The sequence below is a fragment of the Pimephales promelas genome, chromosome 10, assembly GCF_988280905.1.
Source record: "Pimephales promelas chromosome 10, fPimPro1.hap1.1, whole genome shotgun sequence".
Lineage (NCBI taxonomy): Eukaryota > Metazoa > Chordata > Actinopteri > Cypriniformes > Leuciscidae > Pimephales > Pimephales promelas.
The window spans coordinates 31803225-31822787 of record NC_142778.1 but is presented as its reverse complement, the minus strand read 5'-3'; the positions used below and the strand labels follow the sequence as shown (position 1 = coordinate 31822787).

The 19563-nt window shown below is 37.9% G+C and overlaps 1 long non-coding RNA gene across 1 annotated transcript in view; it reads right to left on the bottom strand.

The window, feature by feature from the left end:
- Nucleotides 1-5800: 5800 nt before the first annotated feature.
- Nucleotides 5801-19563, bottom strand: part of LOC120477417 (uncharacterized) — a 67174-nt gene continuing 53411 nt past the window's right edge. Inside the window, exon 3 of the long non-coding RNA XR_005622393.2 lies at nt 5801-5966. This is a non-coding gene — a long non-coding RNA (uncharacterized LOC120477417). The remainder of the gene's footprint in view (nt 5967-19563) is intronic.

The window sequence follows — 19563 nt, the reverse complement described above, 5'->3', positions numbered from 1 at the left end:
ATGGGCCAACATTTCTAAAGAATGCTTTCAGCACCTTGTTGAATCAATGCCATGTAGAATTAATGCAGTTTTGAAGGCAAAAGGAGGTCAAACACAGTATTAGTATAGTGTTCCTAATAATCCTTTAGGTGAGTCAACATTTAAAAATGTTGCCCATAAAACTGGTTACAAAACACTATATATGCAGTGCACTTATATATAACAATTATATTATAACAATGATCAATGTTTAGTTACAAACATTTCTACAATATAACAACTAATTAAGTGCATATTGTTCATAACTAATTACTTGCTGAGTAAATGTTTCATCGACGAACACTAAAGTGTGTCCATTTGTTGTATAGTGTACTGTTAATTATTCTACATTTTATCTTTCCACATAGGAATTCAACAGCTGATTCATCTCTAAAGCTGAATTATTCATGAACCGTCTCTCCAAGAAACGATCGTCTTTACATGCCATAACAGAGAAATCATTCAAAATAGGACTGTCATGAGATGACACTTTGCACTTCCAACGGGAAACTGCTGTTGCGTGTCCCGTGTTGGCTGGAGACATGACAAAATGCTGAATGGAGAGGAAAAACGGGGAGGGGGGGAAACGGATCGATACTGCTCGGGAAATAAGGTAGAAAAGGTTATTTACTTGACATTGATCCGTTGCCTCGGCAGCAGAGCCGGTCCAGCATCTCTTTTGTTAACCTTTAAGCCTGAGTGTACTCACAAACGATAGGGGAGTCCACTAACAGGTGTAAATTATGGATCGAAGGAGGTCGCCATACCTCTGTCACTGCCTGGTGCCTGTGTACTTACAGCCCTGAAGAAATTTAAACATCAATAGGGATAATAAGGACAAATTTATCACACTCAGGTCCTGAAGTCCCACTGCCAGGTCTGCCCAGCGTCCTGAGCAAATGTTTCTCAATCTTAGCCTCAATTGATTCAGGCATTCTTTTTCCCCCTAAAGGATGATCAATTGTGACACAGCGCATTTACTTTCATTCTTTGTGAATGGCTCTTTGTCAGGGGAAAAATACAGACTGCTAATATGTTTTCTTTCTTTCTTTTTGTACGTGAATGCCTAAATCATGTTAAAATAAGGATGCAATTCATGAGATTAATCACAGGAACAAGGCAGAGGAAAATGAAAAGATGTCATTTATTTTCAGAAAAGGAAAACATACTTTATATTGCTTTTTGTGCTTGAAGGTATTTCAAAATGTAAGATTTTAATATTAGAAAACGGATAAAAACGATCCCTGCTTTACACGCACTAAAATTACAAAGCAGCATTAGTTAACACAAATGTGTGTGTGACAATGTTTTCTACAAGCGATATTTACGATTTTGGATAAAAATAAAATAATTACAATTCATAACAAAACAACTCCTATGAACCATAAGAGGTTTTTTTTTTTAAAGAGTCAAATACAAAAACTAGTCATGAACTCATAAGTTATCGATGGAATCAGATTCACGGTCATTGAATCATTCACGATCATGGGTCATTTCAGATTCAGAATTCAGAACCATTATTATAAATATTCACAAACAATTTTGTTGTAACAAAAATATTTTTTTGTTTTTGGGTCGAGAAAAGTGAGGACAATACCTCTTTTGTAATTTTGTAATTTTCCAACTAAAAATGTTTAATTTTAGAAGCAAGTGGCTCTCTCTTCATTGTAGTGTGAATCACTGGTTTACTGAATCATTAGCATTGGCTTTAATGTCTAAATAGACATTTCCAAAGCAAGCCTCAGGCTAAAACACAGCTGAATCAGTTAGGGCTAAATCAAAGTTTTGATCAATCTCAGACCACATAAATGCTAATTGTCAGCCGTTGAGAATTGAGAATATGCCATTGGGATACCTTTGTAAAAACACCAAGACACGTTGACAATGAATGTTCCTGGCAAGCCCTTCCCAAGCCAAGAGTGCTGTAACTCTAACCCGGCTGTTACTAACCATTGGCTGAAAGTATTGCTTGGATCCCTCCCAGCCTTCATCTTCCAACATCCATCATGTTCTTTTTTTTTTTTTTTTGTGAGGGAAGATGGCACAGACCTGATGCATTGGGTGAGAGACTATTTGTCCTTCCATATGCTAGATCTTGTAAGCCGCTGTATGCTATCCTGCCAAATTTTGTCCCGTGCCAGCAAAGGACACATGTTTTTACAACACAAAGTTTGGCAACCGGTCAAACGGCAGACCTGCGATTTAGGGCTTTCCAAGGTACAGCATGGCCGGACGGGTCAACAGGAGAGATTTGAAGAACGTACACGAAAGATGCCTAGAAAATAAGTTTTAAGTTTTAATATGTGACTGTATGCAATGGGTTTACAAACTGCATTCAGTGTTATTGTTGGTCGACAAACCACTTTACACCCGCATGTGGAAAAAAAAAAAGAATGCTAACATGCTTTTTGCTTTCAAGAGTAAATGCAGAGATTACCTTGCTATTGAGATCAACCCCAGCCACCCCATTTTGCAATAAAAAAGGGGGTAAAATCTAATATTAAGTGTCAAGGCCTCAGAGGCAGGGAAAGCACTTTGAGTATTCAGTCGGTGTATCCGGGTGATTCATTTTCACGGAGGAAGCAAGCCCATGGGGTGAGGTGACCCCAAGAAGCCAAGAAATTTGTTTTTCCTTCCCTTCCTGCTCCCTTCTGGACTGCCTATATCTCACTTCCTGGAAGTACCTGTCCCTCTCACTCACTCTCAAGGACCCAGCCAATCTCCCTTTGTAAATAGAACTATGTTTTATAATTCTCTCTCTCTCTGAGATGACCGTATCAATAATGCAGGGGAACTGCATCTGTCCGGAGTGATGAGATTATTTTTCTGATTTGGCCTGACAGTTATGGTAATAGTTTGCCAAACAATCTACTCTGGCGACAATGACCACAGATTACAGCTGTTTTTAAAACAGCGTGGCCGAGGAGAGCTCCATGATTGATTGCACATGAAGAGACAGAGGCGGGCAATTTGGCCCCAGCATCTCACTTGCTTTTAACTCCGCTGATACTGAAATAATCTCTTTCGTTTATCCGTTTGGGGATACGGAGGGCTGCGAGTCTAAAATAGTCTGACGGCAACAAGTGCACTACTATTGAAGAAAAATAGCCTAGTGTTGTTTTTGATAAGCCATGTAAAAGACATTATAATGAACATCAACGTATCATAGTAGGGTGTTTCTATGGGCATTTTCGGCCTAGTCAACATTTTCAAATAGAGCATATCATCTAAACACACTTTTTACACTCTCAATAGTGTCAATTTTGTCGAATAGTATCAATGTCCAACGGTGTATCAACATGCAACATACCAGATCAGTCTCTTTTTTTTATTTATAAAAAGTCATGGAAATGTCAACATCTCAAATTATGTTAAACATTCTGTAGTTGGAAAAAAATGGGCAGTACACAATAAAAATCGAAATGGTTTAGGATTATTCATTTTTATATTTTAAGATATAAGGATTGACAAAACTATAAGAGTGTCATAGAAGAGCCCAAAGTTGAAGAAACACCCTATCTACTAATCAGATCAAGGTTAAGATATTAAAGGGGTGGTTCAGAATTTTGGACATCGGGCCTCATTTCCAAGTGAGCCTATAGTGTTATTTATCAGTGGAGACAAAAAAATCATCCAGTCGTCCGAGTTGCATAGTTCCCCGGTGCTAGGCTAGCGCGAGTCTCATTAAACACAATTTAACCCACTCCACAGTACACCAAAAGCAAATCAATTATAACGCCAGACTAGCGATGTAAGTGTCTGTTGAGAGAATAATGTTAGAAATCAAACTATCCTTTTCATCTCAATGATTGCATTACATTTACAGGAACTAGTTTCTCAGCAGCGGCGGAATTTTACTTCACTCCGGTTAGTAGTAACATACAGCGTCAAAAAGTAAACACAAAACACAAGCGCAAGACAGTCGGGACGTCTTAGCTAGCTAGCTTGGAAATAATTGTTGAGGTAAACGAAGGCAACATGGTGATTCGGTGTGCATTTCTCAATTGCAAGAACAAACCTAATAAAATGTTCATCGCAAAGTTTTCACAACTTTCCTTTAGAAGATCCAGAAAGGATTCAACTTTGGATAATTTAGACACCGGCAGAGACTCAAAAAAAAATTGAGGATTTGCAGTAACCATTTTAAACCAGACGACTTTAAAGAACCATTTAATCGAAACGGTCACAGGTTTAAGACAAGGAATGCAGTTTCAGCCGTCTTTCCAGATGCACCAACAGCTACAGATGTACAGGTATTTTGTTAGGCTAATCTAGCTAGCGCTAGCTAATGAAGCTATTTCATTAAATGATAGATCGACACTGACAACGTTAGTGGAGAATACGTAACAGTTCAATGCATCGTGTAGAGTGACAGGGTAACTAAGATTATAGTGTAACTAAGTGTATACCGTCCGTAAAACTTCCACCCCAAGTCCCAAATAGACCTGGTGTGGCTGCCAGGTTTGGATAAATAAAGGCCAGTCTCAAATAGACGGCGGGTCTGTTATTTAGTTTCGGGTTGTAATAGATCTAATAAAACCCGTCAGATCGTCCACTTTTTTGGTGGCCGCAAAAGCCACAAAATGTCTGACTAAATAAAGTGAAATTCATAATAGTAATTTATAAATGATTAATTAATTCCTCTGAATTGGCTAAACCCTTGATGTTAGAGTCTATCAAAGACCAACATCCTTCTTGACTATTAAAAAACTAAAATAATCCGCCCTTAACTGTGCTAACAAGACCACTGAGCCCAAGGCCTGTGGTCTAGTACAGGCACTGTGCAGGTCACACGGCAGGTTAAAAAGCTATAATAAGCCACTTCAATAATGTGACTCAAGCCCGGTGAATAAAACATGACTGTAATCCACTTCTTGGCCTAAGAGGTCTCAAAAAGGCAAGGAGGCACTTGTCAGACATCATGACCCAATTACTTTCATAAATAAATGATCATACTTTTCAATTTGAAGGTGCATGCTGTGCTCGGAACCAAGACTGAATTAAAGCAAAAATCATCTGGAGGTTTGTGTTAGTTATAGTGGTTAACATCTCCAAAAATGAAAAAGGACTAATCTTGGATATATAGATTTTCCAGCATCAAGTCAGACTATTAGCATTCCAGGATCTTCTCCCCATCCCTGAATGTTTGTTCTCCAAAACATTGGCAGGCTGAGAGCAGAGAGGCTCATGTTTTATTAATGACGCATTAGGAGTAACACCAATTGGCTAATATAAATTTGCATATTTATTAAAAAGAAGACATTTGTGATTAATGGGATTTTGCTATGCTACATGGAAATGAGGTGAAAACTGTTGGTGAGTAAATCCCTGATCTCGGCCCTGCGTTGCTCTTAAGGTTTCAGTAAACTACATCTCTTCTACATTCATAAAATAAGTCTTTAGTCAACCCTGATGCCTTACCAATTCAAATGGCCTTTCAGAACAATATAAAAAGGGGTGTAACAATCTACTGAGCACAATGAAACAATATGTATCATGAATAGCGACAATACGTCTTGTGTATAGTTGGTGCCACCATTGCCCTGTGCATGTGGGAAAGGACAATGTTCAAACCTATTCAACCGTTTATCATATGTATTAGAAGTGATCATATTAGCATCTTAACTCTATTTTGGTTTAGATGAAAGTATCATAGTATTGTGAGATTAGTATCGTGTATCGAACCAAATCATGACATGAAATCACTATGCAGGTAAAAACAGTTAATGCATTCACACTATGTGGCATCTCCAGCGATTCCTGTAAATAAAGACGCTCTCACCTGCTCATACAGCCAGTAAGTATTCCACCCATGCTTCAAATACTGCAAGAATATCAGCATATCTAGTCTGGGATGTGTATTAGGCTGCAGATCCCAAATGTGCTGAGAGAAAGACGGAAGTTGGAGTGGGTTTGGAGGGCCCGTCTGCCATCGATTCAAATATGTCCTATAAAAGAGTAAAAACAGAGAGAGGGGGAAGAAAAAACAGAATAAGAAATTGTCTTGACGACAAGGACATTGTCAGATAAGTGGAGAAGGGCAGTCAGAGAGCTATTTAGAGCGCCGGTAAATGGCCTTTTTACCATTCCGGCTCCCCCTCTCCGCTCCCTCCTCCTCTGTTTGGGGATGGCATTAGAGACTGGAGACTGACATACATTTTTTATAGCTTCATAAAGTCGTCCAATGACCAGGTCACCCTTCTCATAACTAGGGAGCAGAACGCTTGAAAAAAGCCATTCATCACTGTGAAAGGGCCTGCTTGTCCAAGCGCCTTCAAACATGCACAGAGTCTGGCGAGAGACGCTCGGCGCAAATGCTAACGTACTTCTGCCGCTAATGCCAGATGACCTTCTCACATCTATTAGCAGGCTGGCTGACGCAGAGGGCAGACACGTGCCCCGCTTGTCTCCTGCTAAAATCTCAACCGCAAAGATTACAAATACCACGCGTGATTCCACATATCAGCATAAGCGTTGAGAGGAAAGGTACAAAGGAGAAAATATTCATTCAGAATTGCTAGTGAACTTCACAACTGACTGCAAAGAAATGTAAAGTAGTATTTTTTTTTACAATTTTGAAAAACTTTTTTTTTTACAGTGTAGCGCATCTGCACCAACAACCAAAGTGGTTTAAAAAGGAAAATCTAACAAATGAATACACAAGTATGGAGATGCGTCTTTCTGTTTGACGATTTATTTGGATTTTAAGGGGAAGAGCATGACATGCCTTTTAAGTACGTCCCCTTTGATTTGGCAAGCCAGAAGGACCTCCAGTACAGAATTGGAACGCCCCTCGCAGAGAAACCATCAAACCACCGCAGCCCATTAGTGGGCAATTAGTGACAGCTGGTGGGTTGTCAGGCTGGTAATGGGCTCAAAAGGAATACCCGAGGAATACAGAAAACAATAGAGGGAACATGGTGAGAAAGAGAAACGGGACTATTTAAGAAACGGATTATATTGAAAAAGCGCGCAACGTATATTGTGCAGCCTTTTTATTTTTTCTCTTCTGCACTAGGGGATCCATAGCAGACAAATGTTTTAATTTAGTCGCTCAGGCAGAAAGTGTTTCCAATAATCATGCTGTCACAACACCCAGACGTGAGTGTCCAATCCTGCCAGACTCCCAAAATGTGTAATTATCAGCTCAAAATGATCATGTATAAGATGCCTTATGCTACGGTATTCATTCCAAACAGAGTTGTGTGGGAGTTGGGAGTGAACATGGCGCGCTTAAAGAGAGATCCACTTACTTGCGTTTCTGTTCAGGTAAACTACCCCTCGGTCGAACGAAACAAGCACGCGACACGTTTTGAGTCCGTTTTTAAACGCAATATTCCCTTGGTTCATGAAAGGAAATAGGCTGCCGATCCACGGCATCGTGTCCATCTGATCACTCAGCCTTTTTTGCCTGTTTTTCATTTCAAATGGTGCGGCTGAACTTTGAGAGGCCCAAGAGGCGGGCTGAGGGCGAGAGATATAAGTCCTTTAATAATTTATTTAAGAGGCCAGAAAAAAGCCAGCCAAGGGGAACAAATAGTGTTTCTCCCAGAACCAGGACCCCTCTGACCCCGGCGTGACGTACCTGCAGCGGCCCCGGCCCCATCACATTAGCGAAATTCTTATTTGATGGCATTTTAATATTCTGCCTTGATGACTTTTTAGCAACATTTACTTTCAGCGGTCTCTGGCGCTTCCCCCGGAGGAAATGAAACATGTCAAAACCCATTACGAAAAAATCCAAATTTAAATACCTCGGCCGTGTTAGTAGTAATACACACAATCCCTGCCGCTCAGAGGCAGGGGCGCACAAACACTCATCTGCTTGCCGGCTCGTAATGAGTCTGTTTGATGGGGAAGCGATTTGTGGGTCACCAAGCATACGTTACAGATCCAATTTAACCCTTGATTGCTTGTACTCTGGAGGGATGGGGGAAATGTGTTATTGAAATTTAATACCAGATCATTTCTGTTTTTTCTTTGCCGTCCCCCCACCCTTTCCTCCCGCGTTGGCACAAAGGTGTGCTAATACGCCTCCCAGTGCAGTGTAGTATTGGCGGAGGTGGCTGAGATGCAATGAGGGAGAAGTAAAAGTGCGGCCGGCGGAGAGAAACAAAGACAATTTTATGCATGAACGCTAGGCCAGCCTCCTCCCGGGGTCTTGCTAAACACCAATCCAATTAGCCCCCGAAGACGCCACAATGGTTTCCGACTCAATTGAGTTTTGGCTATTCCATCATGTGATTTATGACTTTTACAAAGCTGTTATTTCTATGGCGATGTGATCCGTGTACGATGCTTATGCGACAGATACGCGGCGTAGCAATTTCACAGACACGAGGACTGCTGCGGGAACAGACAGATAGGATGCTATGATGTGTCAGCATGCAAATGTCTGCTGGTTAGAGCAGAATGAGAGATACACAGGAGGGCTTTTTACGTTCAGACCCTGTGTGACATCTGACAGGATGTGAGGGTGACAGCAGACAACAATGAGAGGAAGCAGTGGTGTTATTAAGTGAGCCTATGTCAAGGGCAAAGAAAGTCAAGCTGGACAACACAACTAGAAAGTACCTGTTGTATCCGTTAGTTTTTTCTTCTTCCGCTCTTGAAGTCTATGGAAACCCATTGAACTGACAATGATAAAATGAGGACTTTCTGAACATTATTAACCGGACCAATTTTGGAGTCTCTCACTCAATACTCTAGGGCCATCGACAGTCCAAATGACTGTTTATTACTAAATACAAATTACCTAGGTCATTTTCAAATATCCAAAAAAAACTACCTTTCGAACAGACTGTTTGTCTGATTTTCACCACAATGAGCTCAGATCAGTTTCAGACCATGCTGGCATAAAGTTATAAAATGCTTTTTGATAAACCCAACCATTTTTTAATTAAGTGCTACTACTTTTGAAATGGCGCACTCCAAATTGGATACATCACAAGCATGACTTGGGGCTACATGCAGTTTCAGTACAGCACCACCTACTGGTCAGGAGACATTAAAAACGGCAAATTTTGCTAAGAACTTATTTTATTCACACATCAGCATATGTTATGACAGTGTTTCCCCTACCATGTATTCAGCAGCCTGCAAAATCTTCACATGATGGGTAATATCACCACATTCACTTCATTCAATTCACTAAAAACACTGAGACATGGCGACCGGCGGCCCTGCTAATGTGGTGGCTCTGAATCCGCTTGTTGACAAGAAAGCAGGAAAGAGCCACATATTGAAATATTTTTGATTAGGCTAATGTCACGTTGCCATAAGGGGCAGTTCACATAGCGCGATTTTTGCGTGTGCAAATTCGTTATTTCAAATGTAGGTCTTGTCACTCATTCATGGTTGCATAGCAACGCAGACACCCACGGGTGAGCAAGTGCTTGTGGAAAGGAGAAAGCAGTGCGAACTGCACTCTCCATGAGGACGAGGAAGTATCAGCAAAGAAATAATTGATTTCTAGCACTTGCATTAGCTTTACTACTAGATATATTATGGAGATGAGAAATAAAAAGCCGCCCTGGCCTGTACATCTATGATCAGCTGTTCGGCTGAGCTTTCGATGTTGTTACAGAAAGGCCAAAGATGATCGGTTGGTTTTTGTCACATGACCAGTTGAAATGAGATGTTGATGTTTTCATCTTGCCGCATCGCTTGTATTGTGAGCCTGCTTGCCGCGCACCTACAAATGAAATAACGAATTTTGCGCAAAAAACACAATATGTGAACGGCCCCTAAGGTGGTATCGAATGCGTTTGTATCGGGGTAGTTTTACGAGTACAAGTAGCCCACATTAGCACAGTATCAGACCGACACCCGAGTACTGGTATCAGTATCGGTGCATCACTATTTGTGTCATTAATATTATTAATAGTCATTAATAGTCCACCAAAAAATCAGTTCTTGGCTGGATAACTCTTAGCAGGTTTAAAAAGTCCTTTTAAAATTTAATATAAATACGTTTTATCTCCTGTATAGTTTGGTAACTCTACAATAAGATACCATAAGATGGTAAGATCATTAACATTTCTTTATGCGTTATCTAACAATCAACACATTGAGTAAACAATATATTATATATAATATATATATATATATACACATATATATATATATATATATATATATATATACACAGATAAAACTTTGGATTTTAAAAATGTATTAGTAAATTTAAATAATAATTTGTCTGGGTTGTGCCATTTCAATTTTCCACAATCAAGAAAATGAACACAAAAGAAAAACATGAATAATCCTGTCTAAAATTATAAAATGAATGTTTCTGTTTGTGACCAATTTAAGGTAGGCTACATGCTGCAATAATCAAGCCTTGAATCTGTTGATGGTATGTCATATTTGTATGTCTCAAAATGTCCATTTCTATCCACAAAAACTTGCCCGAAGTCATAGTTTAAGGGGTTATAAGAAATAAATAAATAAACAAATTCCCCCCACTCCCTCGCATGCGGCTTGGTAACAACTTCCGGCACGTAACAGCACAGCTGATGGAAACATTTCTAGGGGAAACACTGATGTATCTCAGAAATCACTTGGTATGTTTCATCATGTCCTGGAGGTACTCAATTTTCTCAACAGCGTCACCTTCTGGTCAAAATTTATAATAAAATTTCTCAAATTGAGACAAACATATTGTCCAGCATTTTGCATTTCTTAGAAAACGTGTCCTCACTCTGACCACAAGTCAACAATTTGGTAACAGCGCCACCTATTAGTTAAAGGTCATAAGCAATTTAATCATATTACAAGTGATCGTTATAATTATTATTTGTGATTTTTCAGTCATTTCGACTAAATGTATCTAAAACGCCTTTAATTACTTATTGTTGCAGTTGCTCTGAAGCGTCCAGCAATGCTTGCATGGCTCATGGTGTTTAGCCCCTTAATTGCTGCTTGCAGCTATATTTAATAATGCTTTATTTATTTATTTTTTCTAGGGATGCAAAATACATCGGATCCATATCAGTTATCTACCGATATTAGTATTTTTAACATTAATCAGTATCAAGGATATTTAATTGTGCATGTTTCTTTATTTTATATTTGCGTTCAATAATTCAATAACCACGTTAAATGTGATTTTAAAAAAACATCTCGAAAATGAATATACATTTTCTTACTATATATTATAATGTTGTGATCCCTAAATTCACTTGTAGAATTTAAAACTATATATTTTATTTGTTTTACTATTTTATTTTTAATTTATTTATAAATCTGTGCATGCCAGCAAGCAAGCTGGGATATGAAAAAAGCATTTTGAGATATTGGAAATATTACACACTTCAGTTTTAATAAAAACAAACATACATGTTTTGAAAAACAACACTACAAACTAACCATAACACTAACCGAACAATAAAAGTTGAAGCAATGATGACAATAGCAAACTATGACAACAATAAGACGAAGAAGAAAACAAACTATTGTTTTTGAATGTAAACAATGAAAAAAGGCATACACACAACATGATTAATCTTCTTTCCTGTGTCCTCCCTCTCTCTATATTTCCTTTTTTCTCTCCTGGAAGTTCTAAGCACATCTGTTCTTTTGAAAGCCTCTCTCAGTAAAACATCAAACACTAAGAACTGAGTTTTGTAGTGAGGGACTACAAAAAGTCGAGTCAGGAATATCTCTCTTGTTTCAGCATCCTTTCAGTCCTCTTTGATGATGAATCAAACAAAATGGAAAGTGTTCCTTTTTCCTACACCCAAGCCTTCTTTCCTCTGACAAACCTTTTTGTCTCAATTACTTGTTAGCTATTGTCTGTTTTTCCTCATAAAATTCCATGTGTGCTGTCAGACCTATTCGAAAATGTCTGTGATTTATAACAAATCAAGCAAACCAGCAGATTATGATAAAGAAGGCAAAGAGGAAAATGAGTTTTCAGCGGCACTTTACAAATAGTTTCAAAACAACAATAATAGTTGTTCTTTATGCAACTTGAAAATGAAAAAAAAAACGACACACATAGGGAAATTAACCATAAACTAGATTAATAATGCTGTTAAAGCACAATTCAGTAACTAATAATTAATTTTTGTAAACACTTTTGAAAAGTGTTAAAGCATAAACTTTCCCTAGTAATCATATTTTATTACGTTTGCTGTAATACCCTTCCAAAAACTCGCCAACCACAGCGTTATTTATAAATAACTACATTATCACAATGTTTTCCTCTCCGCTATTTGTTCCTTACTGCTCAGAAGTGTCTCTGAGAGGGAGCGGTGTGCATGGTAGAGCGAGCTAAACAGTGAGGCCTCTAATTGAGAGCTCAAGTGAGGAGTCGGCGAGCTGGCTCACTTCATCCGAGTGTTTGTCATTAGACCTCTCCACTGAGAGAAAGTGTGCCCGTGCCGTTCTGTGGCGGCCCGCTCGTGTGTAACCAAGATTTATGCTAATGGCCCTCAGCATATGCTTATTCCACATATCTATATTAAAGTTAATAGACTGTTACATTGCTTTTTAACCCCAGCCTCCATACATGATTACCTTTTCCGATTTCTTTGCAAAACGGCATATAAACACGGGGCAGGGATTTTTGTCAACGTGTCAGTGGGTTTGTTTCCGGTAGCAGCCCAAGGCTCCTATAATTGTGGTTGGGGACTTCGTCATAAACGGCCGCCTGAAGAGCAGGGCAAGCCATCTCGAATGTTGTAATGTTCCCTGGCTGCTGAACAGTCCACTGGATTTATCACCCTGCCACTGGGAGTCTGCGCTGCTTACACACCAGTACAGCCTGCTTGTAATAGGAACAGATCCTCATGTTATGGTGGTTAGAAATTGTTCATCCCCTAAGCCAATTTTTATTTTTATTAATAATAATAATAATAAAGCACTGGAAAAAAACTGGAGTATGATATAATGCAATATAACTGTTTGTAAAAAAAATATGTAGGCCTAGTAAAATAAAATTTGGGGACAGTTATACTTTATTTTGTATGCATTTATATTGTTAACTTTTAACCCCTTAGCTGTCACCCTTCTTTTTGAGAATGGGGGTTAAAATGCACTATTCAAACTTAAATGGTTGTAATTCAAGAATGCTTTGGAATGGTCTTGTTTTAAAGAAAACACTCAGTAGATTATAATATAAACACTTCAAAAAATGAAAGTATGAAAAAGCTATGGACGTTTAAATTTACATTAAATCAAATATACTGTACTATATTTTTTTATTTTATATAAAATATATATTTTACAAAATATTTTTGCTATAAAATTACTATAAAATTAAAGCTAGACAAGTTATGATCCAAATTTGAAGTTGATATCACAAAAATTGAAAAAAATTGATTTTGATTGATTTTTGATTTTGATTGATTTTGTTTAGGCATAGTACCAAAAATAGCCTCAGAGTGCCATTGAATTCCATTGAATTAAGTTTCATTAGTAGATACATAGTAATAGTTACATACATACATACATAGTTGAACATAGTAATTCAGTATACATTCTGCCTTAAATTAATAAATTTCTGTCGAAATATCAATTCTGTCACTAAATTTGGAACCTTGAGACACAGACCTTTCTGACAATATGTGTTTTGTCAAGATTAGAAAAGGTTTTGATCATAAATTATTAAATATACTGATGCCCAAAAGGGGAGGAGCCTGATAAAATAATTTAGAGTACCTTTCTATGGTAACGCAACGTTCAATTTTAAAACGGTTTTCACAGGATGAATTCTGAGTGTATACACTTTCAAATGATACCTAATTTATGATAACTAAAATATATTATATTTTAAAGGATTATATACATATAATCTGTTTTTATGCTAAAAGTTCATAATAAAACATAAGTTTCAGTGATTAAAAGTGGGTGCATCGACTTTTTGTGACAAACGTCAGACCTAGAGTTATGATGCAGATTTTTTGAGGTGCACTCTTGTCATAAATTCGTCAATTACTAATTTGTAACACAAAACAGGGGTAGAATATCTATTTAGTAGTCTTAAACCTTTCCAACGATATATAATTTATTATAATTAGATTAGGATTTAATAGAAATATAGTAAAGTAGAGTTAGGTGTCCCAGTAGCTAATTGATCCCAGCTCCTTTCTATCTGACAAAGGAAAGAGGTGTGAGGGGCACGAATAACTCAAATAATTTTTCTTTTACTCAATTATTAATTTTTATTTCATCAATGTATGCTTATTTAGCACTACTAGCACTGACCCATCTGAATCCCCTAAAGGTAAAAGTGAACCCAACAACTTATAATCCTCTTCTCCATCATTTGATGAATTACTGCTGCCATGGTCAGAATTTTAAGTTAATTGCACCAGACGAATAATAGCTGAGTTTTTTAAAAATAATAATCCTAATCCAAAATTGTCCTAATTTACATTAAAAAAAAATAATACTTGTTTGCAATATGACTCAACTCTCTTTTGTGGAACGCAAAAGTGTAATTTTGTCAATACAATGAAAGTCAATGGGGGACAAAAACAGTTGTTTTAAATACTTGTTTTTGTACTCCACAGAAGATCAGAAAGTCATTCAGGTTGCCATACAGACATGAGGAGGGTAAGTAAATGATGACAGAATGTTCATGTTTGAGTGGACTTTCACATATTGTCTGATAAAGTGAGAAATAGCCAGTGAAGTAAGAGGGAGAACACTAGCGGTCTTGTGAAGGACAGTATAGGGCACTAGTTTCCCCTTCTGTTGAACAAAGCCCCTGGAACAAGTGGTGGCAGTTCCAGGAGCCAATCTCCTTCAGCCTCCCTCCTCCCCCCCATTACAATCCACTTTGCCAGGCTCTTGACTTACAAATTGCTGCTTTAGACTTGGTTTCATTGTAACAGCTTTCTTGGGAGAGAGAGAGAAAAAACAAGCACAGAAAGGACACTTATTTCTCGGCGCACTACAGTATCGCGGGGTCTCGGCTAACAGTCAGCGCATTGTTTCGGCCTGTCCCTCAGAGAGACTGGCCACAGTGCTGTCAATAAGCTCCCTCTCTGTTCGCTTCCCTCCCCATCTTTTCTGCTCATCTACTTGGCTGGCTTTCAAATAAGAGCCATGAAAAAGTAAAATGCTTAAGACATAAGCCCTTCAATAGCTCTGCTTAATTCTTTCTTTAATATGTCAGACACAAATATCAGAGTTCTTTAGCATGCCAATGAGAGAGAAGTGTTCCCAATGGAGTGAGAGCAGGGAGAAGGGTGACTTGAGTTTGGTATAAAGCACTTCTGTGTGCTGTAGGGCTTCTGAGAGCGGGGGTGGAGGGTATACCAGAAAGAGAATAGGTGTGTGTGTGTGTGTGTGTGTTCTGCTGGAGCTTTAGTCCACTGTCTTTAGCAGGCGCAGACACTTGTGCACAAAGACGCAAGCACTTGTCAAGACTTCAAAAAACACGTCAATGTATATCTCATAGAAAGTCAAGGTCGAGTCATTGAAACAACTAAAAACCGATAACTACTAGAAATTTCAGAGACTGCCACCTGTTTCAAGTGTAAAAAAAAATATTTCTGATTTAATTGAAAACAAGCCGCACAAGTGCTACTACGTTCAATAGCTGAAAAACATTAGCTAGATGAGTGCTAATATATTGACTTAAATGTGTATGTGCGTGTTATATACTTCATTTAAGCACGTTATTTCCATAATTGTGCTATAAATTACATTTTCCACTACATTGGTTTCAGATGGATAATTAATTTTTGACTTTAGCCTTTTTTTTCATTTTGATTCTCATGCAGAGACTGCTGAATACCACACTGTTGTACTGTCTATAGCAATATCAGTCCGCCTCAGCTAAAGGAGTTTGAGAGTTTGCCCCGACCTCATCGATCCAAGTCTGATAAACAAATTGCATTACTTTGAGATGACGCTTGAAATGTCAGGTATCAGCCTTGCAGTGCAACTGACCGCAAAGCACCAAGGGATTTGTGGTCATCAACTTAACTATAAGTCTCAGCCTCAAACGATTCCACTACGGTGAGTCACGTTTTGCTCACAAAACATAAAACACTTTCTCGCAAACACAAAATTATTGGTTGCAACTTCCATCAGAGAGGGCATGCATCATTTTCATCAGTAAGTCAGGAAAAAATATATATAAATCCTTTTCTGGATTCACAAATCACTCACTAGCAATTAATTCCAATTTTTTTAACTGTAATACTTCAAGTGTAACTTTTAACTAAAAAGGATGGTTGGTCGAGACAATTTAAATGATGAACCAACTACAAATCCTTTTAAATGTAATTTATAAAGATGTTTAAAGGGCACCTATTATGGCATTTAAAATGTTCCTAATATTGTTCTGGGAGTCCCCAACAACAATTTTACATGAATGCAATGACAAAAAAACACTTTTGTTGTCTTATAATATGCATTTATTTTTACCTGATTTGCTCACCGACTCCCAAATGATTCGTACAACGACTCATTTTTCCAAACCACTCCTTTGCGTGACGCTAATCGGCGGTGTTTGGTCAGATGACCCAGTCAGGTATTGTTTCTTAGCCCAACGCATAAACTTACTGTATTGATAAAGCACTGCAGTACTACAAGACGCTCTATTCTTTGACAACTCCAATAACAGCGACAAACATTTCACATATTAAAAAAAAATTGACATTGGAGACCTAGAAGCTGCGCTGAGCGTAACTTACACACATACATACGCACATACTTATTGTGCCTTCCCTCCTCGCGCCCCAACGCTACAAAACCCATAAAAGCAACAATTATTAATAATACTTACAGGTTGTGATTCGGAGGAGGAAGCTGATCCATATACACTGGATACTGAGCCCTCCTTCAGGAACAACTGCTTGCGAATCCACATTTGAATTAATTTATGTTTTTGAATGATTCGTCATTAAAATGATGAGAACACAATCGGGCTATACTGTTGTGGTATCGTTGCAAATATGAACTCTAACCACCGATTCTTCACATGCTCGTCCCTGGTAAATAAAAACAAAGTGGCTGAACTATCTTTGCATTGTAGAACACAGCGTCTTCTTGACATGATGCAGCTAAAGTATTTGTGTTCTAGACTTCAAATTTACACTTCCGTCTGCGCTAGTAACTGGGCGCGGCCAATATGCTTATGTTTCGTATCTACGTCACTACAAAACAGCTAATGACTCGTTTCAAAAACAATTCATTTCATAGACTCAGAGTCGACTCTCACTTTTGAAAGACAATAACTTTATATACGGAGCACTTTCAGATATAAATCTTTGCAGGATGTTTTCATTCCCTTAGAGCTATATTCCACACCACATGAACAGTCATTTTCAAAAATCCATGATTTACAGGTAGAAAAAATGACAAATTCCAATTCAGCTTCCTGTGAGGCATCACCAAATCAGTAACCAAACTAGGCTGCTTTAATTTGATCACAAATAGAAAAAAGTTAATTTTAAATTGTATTAATATTTCACAATTACTCTATTTTACTATATTTTAAAATGTGATTTAATCCTGTATGCCAAAGCTGAATTTTCAGCATCATTACTACAGTCCTCAGTATCGCATCCTTCAGAAATCAATCTAATATGCAGATTTGATGCTCAAGAAACATTTTCTATTTTCACAGTTGAAAATATTCATATTTTTGTAATAGCCATGATGCATTTTATTTCAGGATTCTTTGAGTTTAAAAGAACAGCATTTGTTTGAAATAAAAAAATAATAATTTACCGTCACTTTTGACCAATTTAATGTATCTTGCAGCATTAATAACTTCCTACTGACGCAAAACTTTTGAACAGTAGTGTATTTCAGATAAACCGGACACATAAAAGCAAAACAAACCCTTTATATGTCAGATGGTCTCTTCCTGTCTAAGTGGGCGGTTCTTTTGGAACACACCTCATGCTGTTTAGTAAAGGTCTGGCAATGTGAGACTAGAAACATCCAAGTCTTTATATATAAAAAAAATAAACAAAATAGACAGCCTGTCAAAAGTCTGTCTGTTGCACAACAAGGGTTAATGACCGGTTGGACCGTTTCCACAGCATCTCTCCATCCAGATGAAGCGCGGCTGCTGCATTATCATTTCACAAGGCAAAAACAGACAGCGACATATGCCCAGAACCGTCCTTTAGTTTTGGACTCAAAAATATTCATCAAAAAGGCCCTGCTCTCCCATGAGCTCGCTGCCATATGCCAGCAGAAAATGTCACCAGTGAAAGACATATTAATTCACCAGTTTCAGAACTCCATTTGATATTCATGTCTCCCAAGTATTCTGACCCAGATTCACTCCTGTGGTGTTAGATCCTGTTCGGCACAAAATAAAAGACAGCTGTTATCATGCCCTCTCTTCTTTGTGTGTGTGTGTGTGTGTGCGCAGGTGTGGCACAAAAGCATGTGTGTACCTGTGTGGGTCTTTAATGAATGCACTGGGGTGCATTTTCATGTCACAAATAATGAAATGAAATTAAAACGAATAATAATCCTCCTCTTAGGCTGACAAATCCACATTTACAGTACTATGCAAGCAGCCGGGAAAGCATATGGCAACTGCACGAACAAGCATCCACTTTGGCCTAAATCAATCTAGTCTAGACCCAGAACCGGGCTTCATTTTACAAGATCTGCTCCATTTGCAGACACACTAAGCTGAATCAAGAGTAACTGCTCATCCAAAAGAAGCCATTCATGTCCATTGGGCTTGTGTGTCAATTACAAGTAGCTGCTTTAAATAAAAAGAAAATAGTTGCTATGATGCTAGTTCTGATTCTAAACAGATGACAGAAAATAGTCATATCAAAAGAAATACAGCTGATTTAAGAAACCTAGCTACACTAAACCTTACTACAGAGTAAAAAAACCAATACGTAAAATATATACTTCATTTTAAGTTTTTGCTCGCAGATTCTTCAGCAAGCGGTACATTTCACATTTGGAATTGAGTAAAATCACAATAACGGTACCATTAAATGTCTCGTTCTTTAATATGAATGTGCCATTTTGAGTAGAAAATGATTTCCAGATGTCACATAGCAGCAAGTTACTAAGCCTACCAACAAAAGCAATGATAAAACAGTGTAAAAACTGCTATAAAAATGCAACTGTAAATGCACATGATGGGAACACCAGTTTCAGAAAGCTGAGTAGGTTTTACCTAATTTTATAACATTGATATTTCAGTTTTAATGTCTACAAGCTTAAATTGAGTACTAATATCAAATTACTTTGTTTTAATTCTTGACTGAACTAATTTATTCAGGTAGAAATGACATTTGTTTTTTTCCTGTAGTATTTACTACAAAATTATTTTTATCAGTGTGATAGTTTTGCAACTAAAAACTAGAGAACAGCTGAGAAATGCAGTTAAACTAATACGGCGTTGCCATTTGCAGCTCATATTCAGTGTACCCACACTGTTTTTCATGACCACTTTTTCTCAAGCCTTTGTTTCTGTTTTTAGTGTGATTGTAATGTAATGGCAGGCAGTGAGAAAACAGCACTGAATCCGTTTCACAGGATTAGCTGCAGTTCCTGGGAGGGAAGCGTACTGGATGGGAGAGTGCACGCAGGTTATTC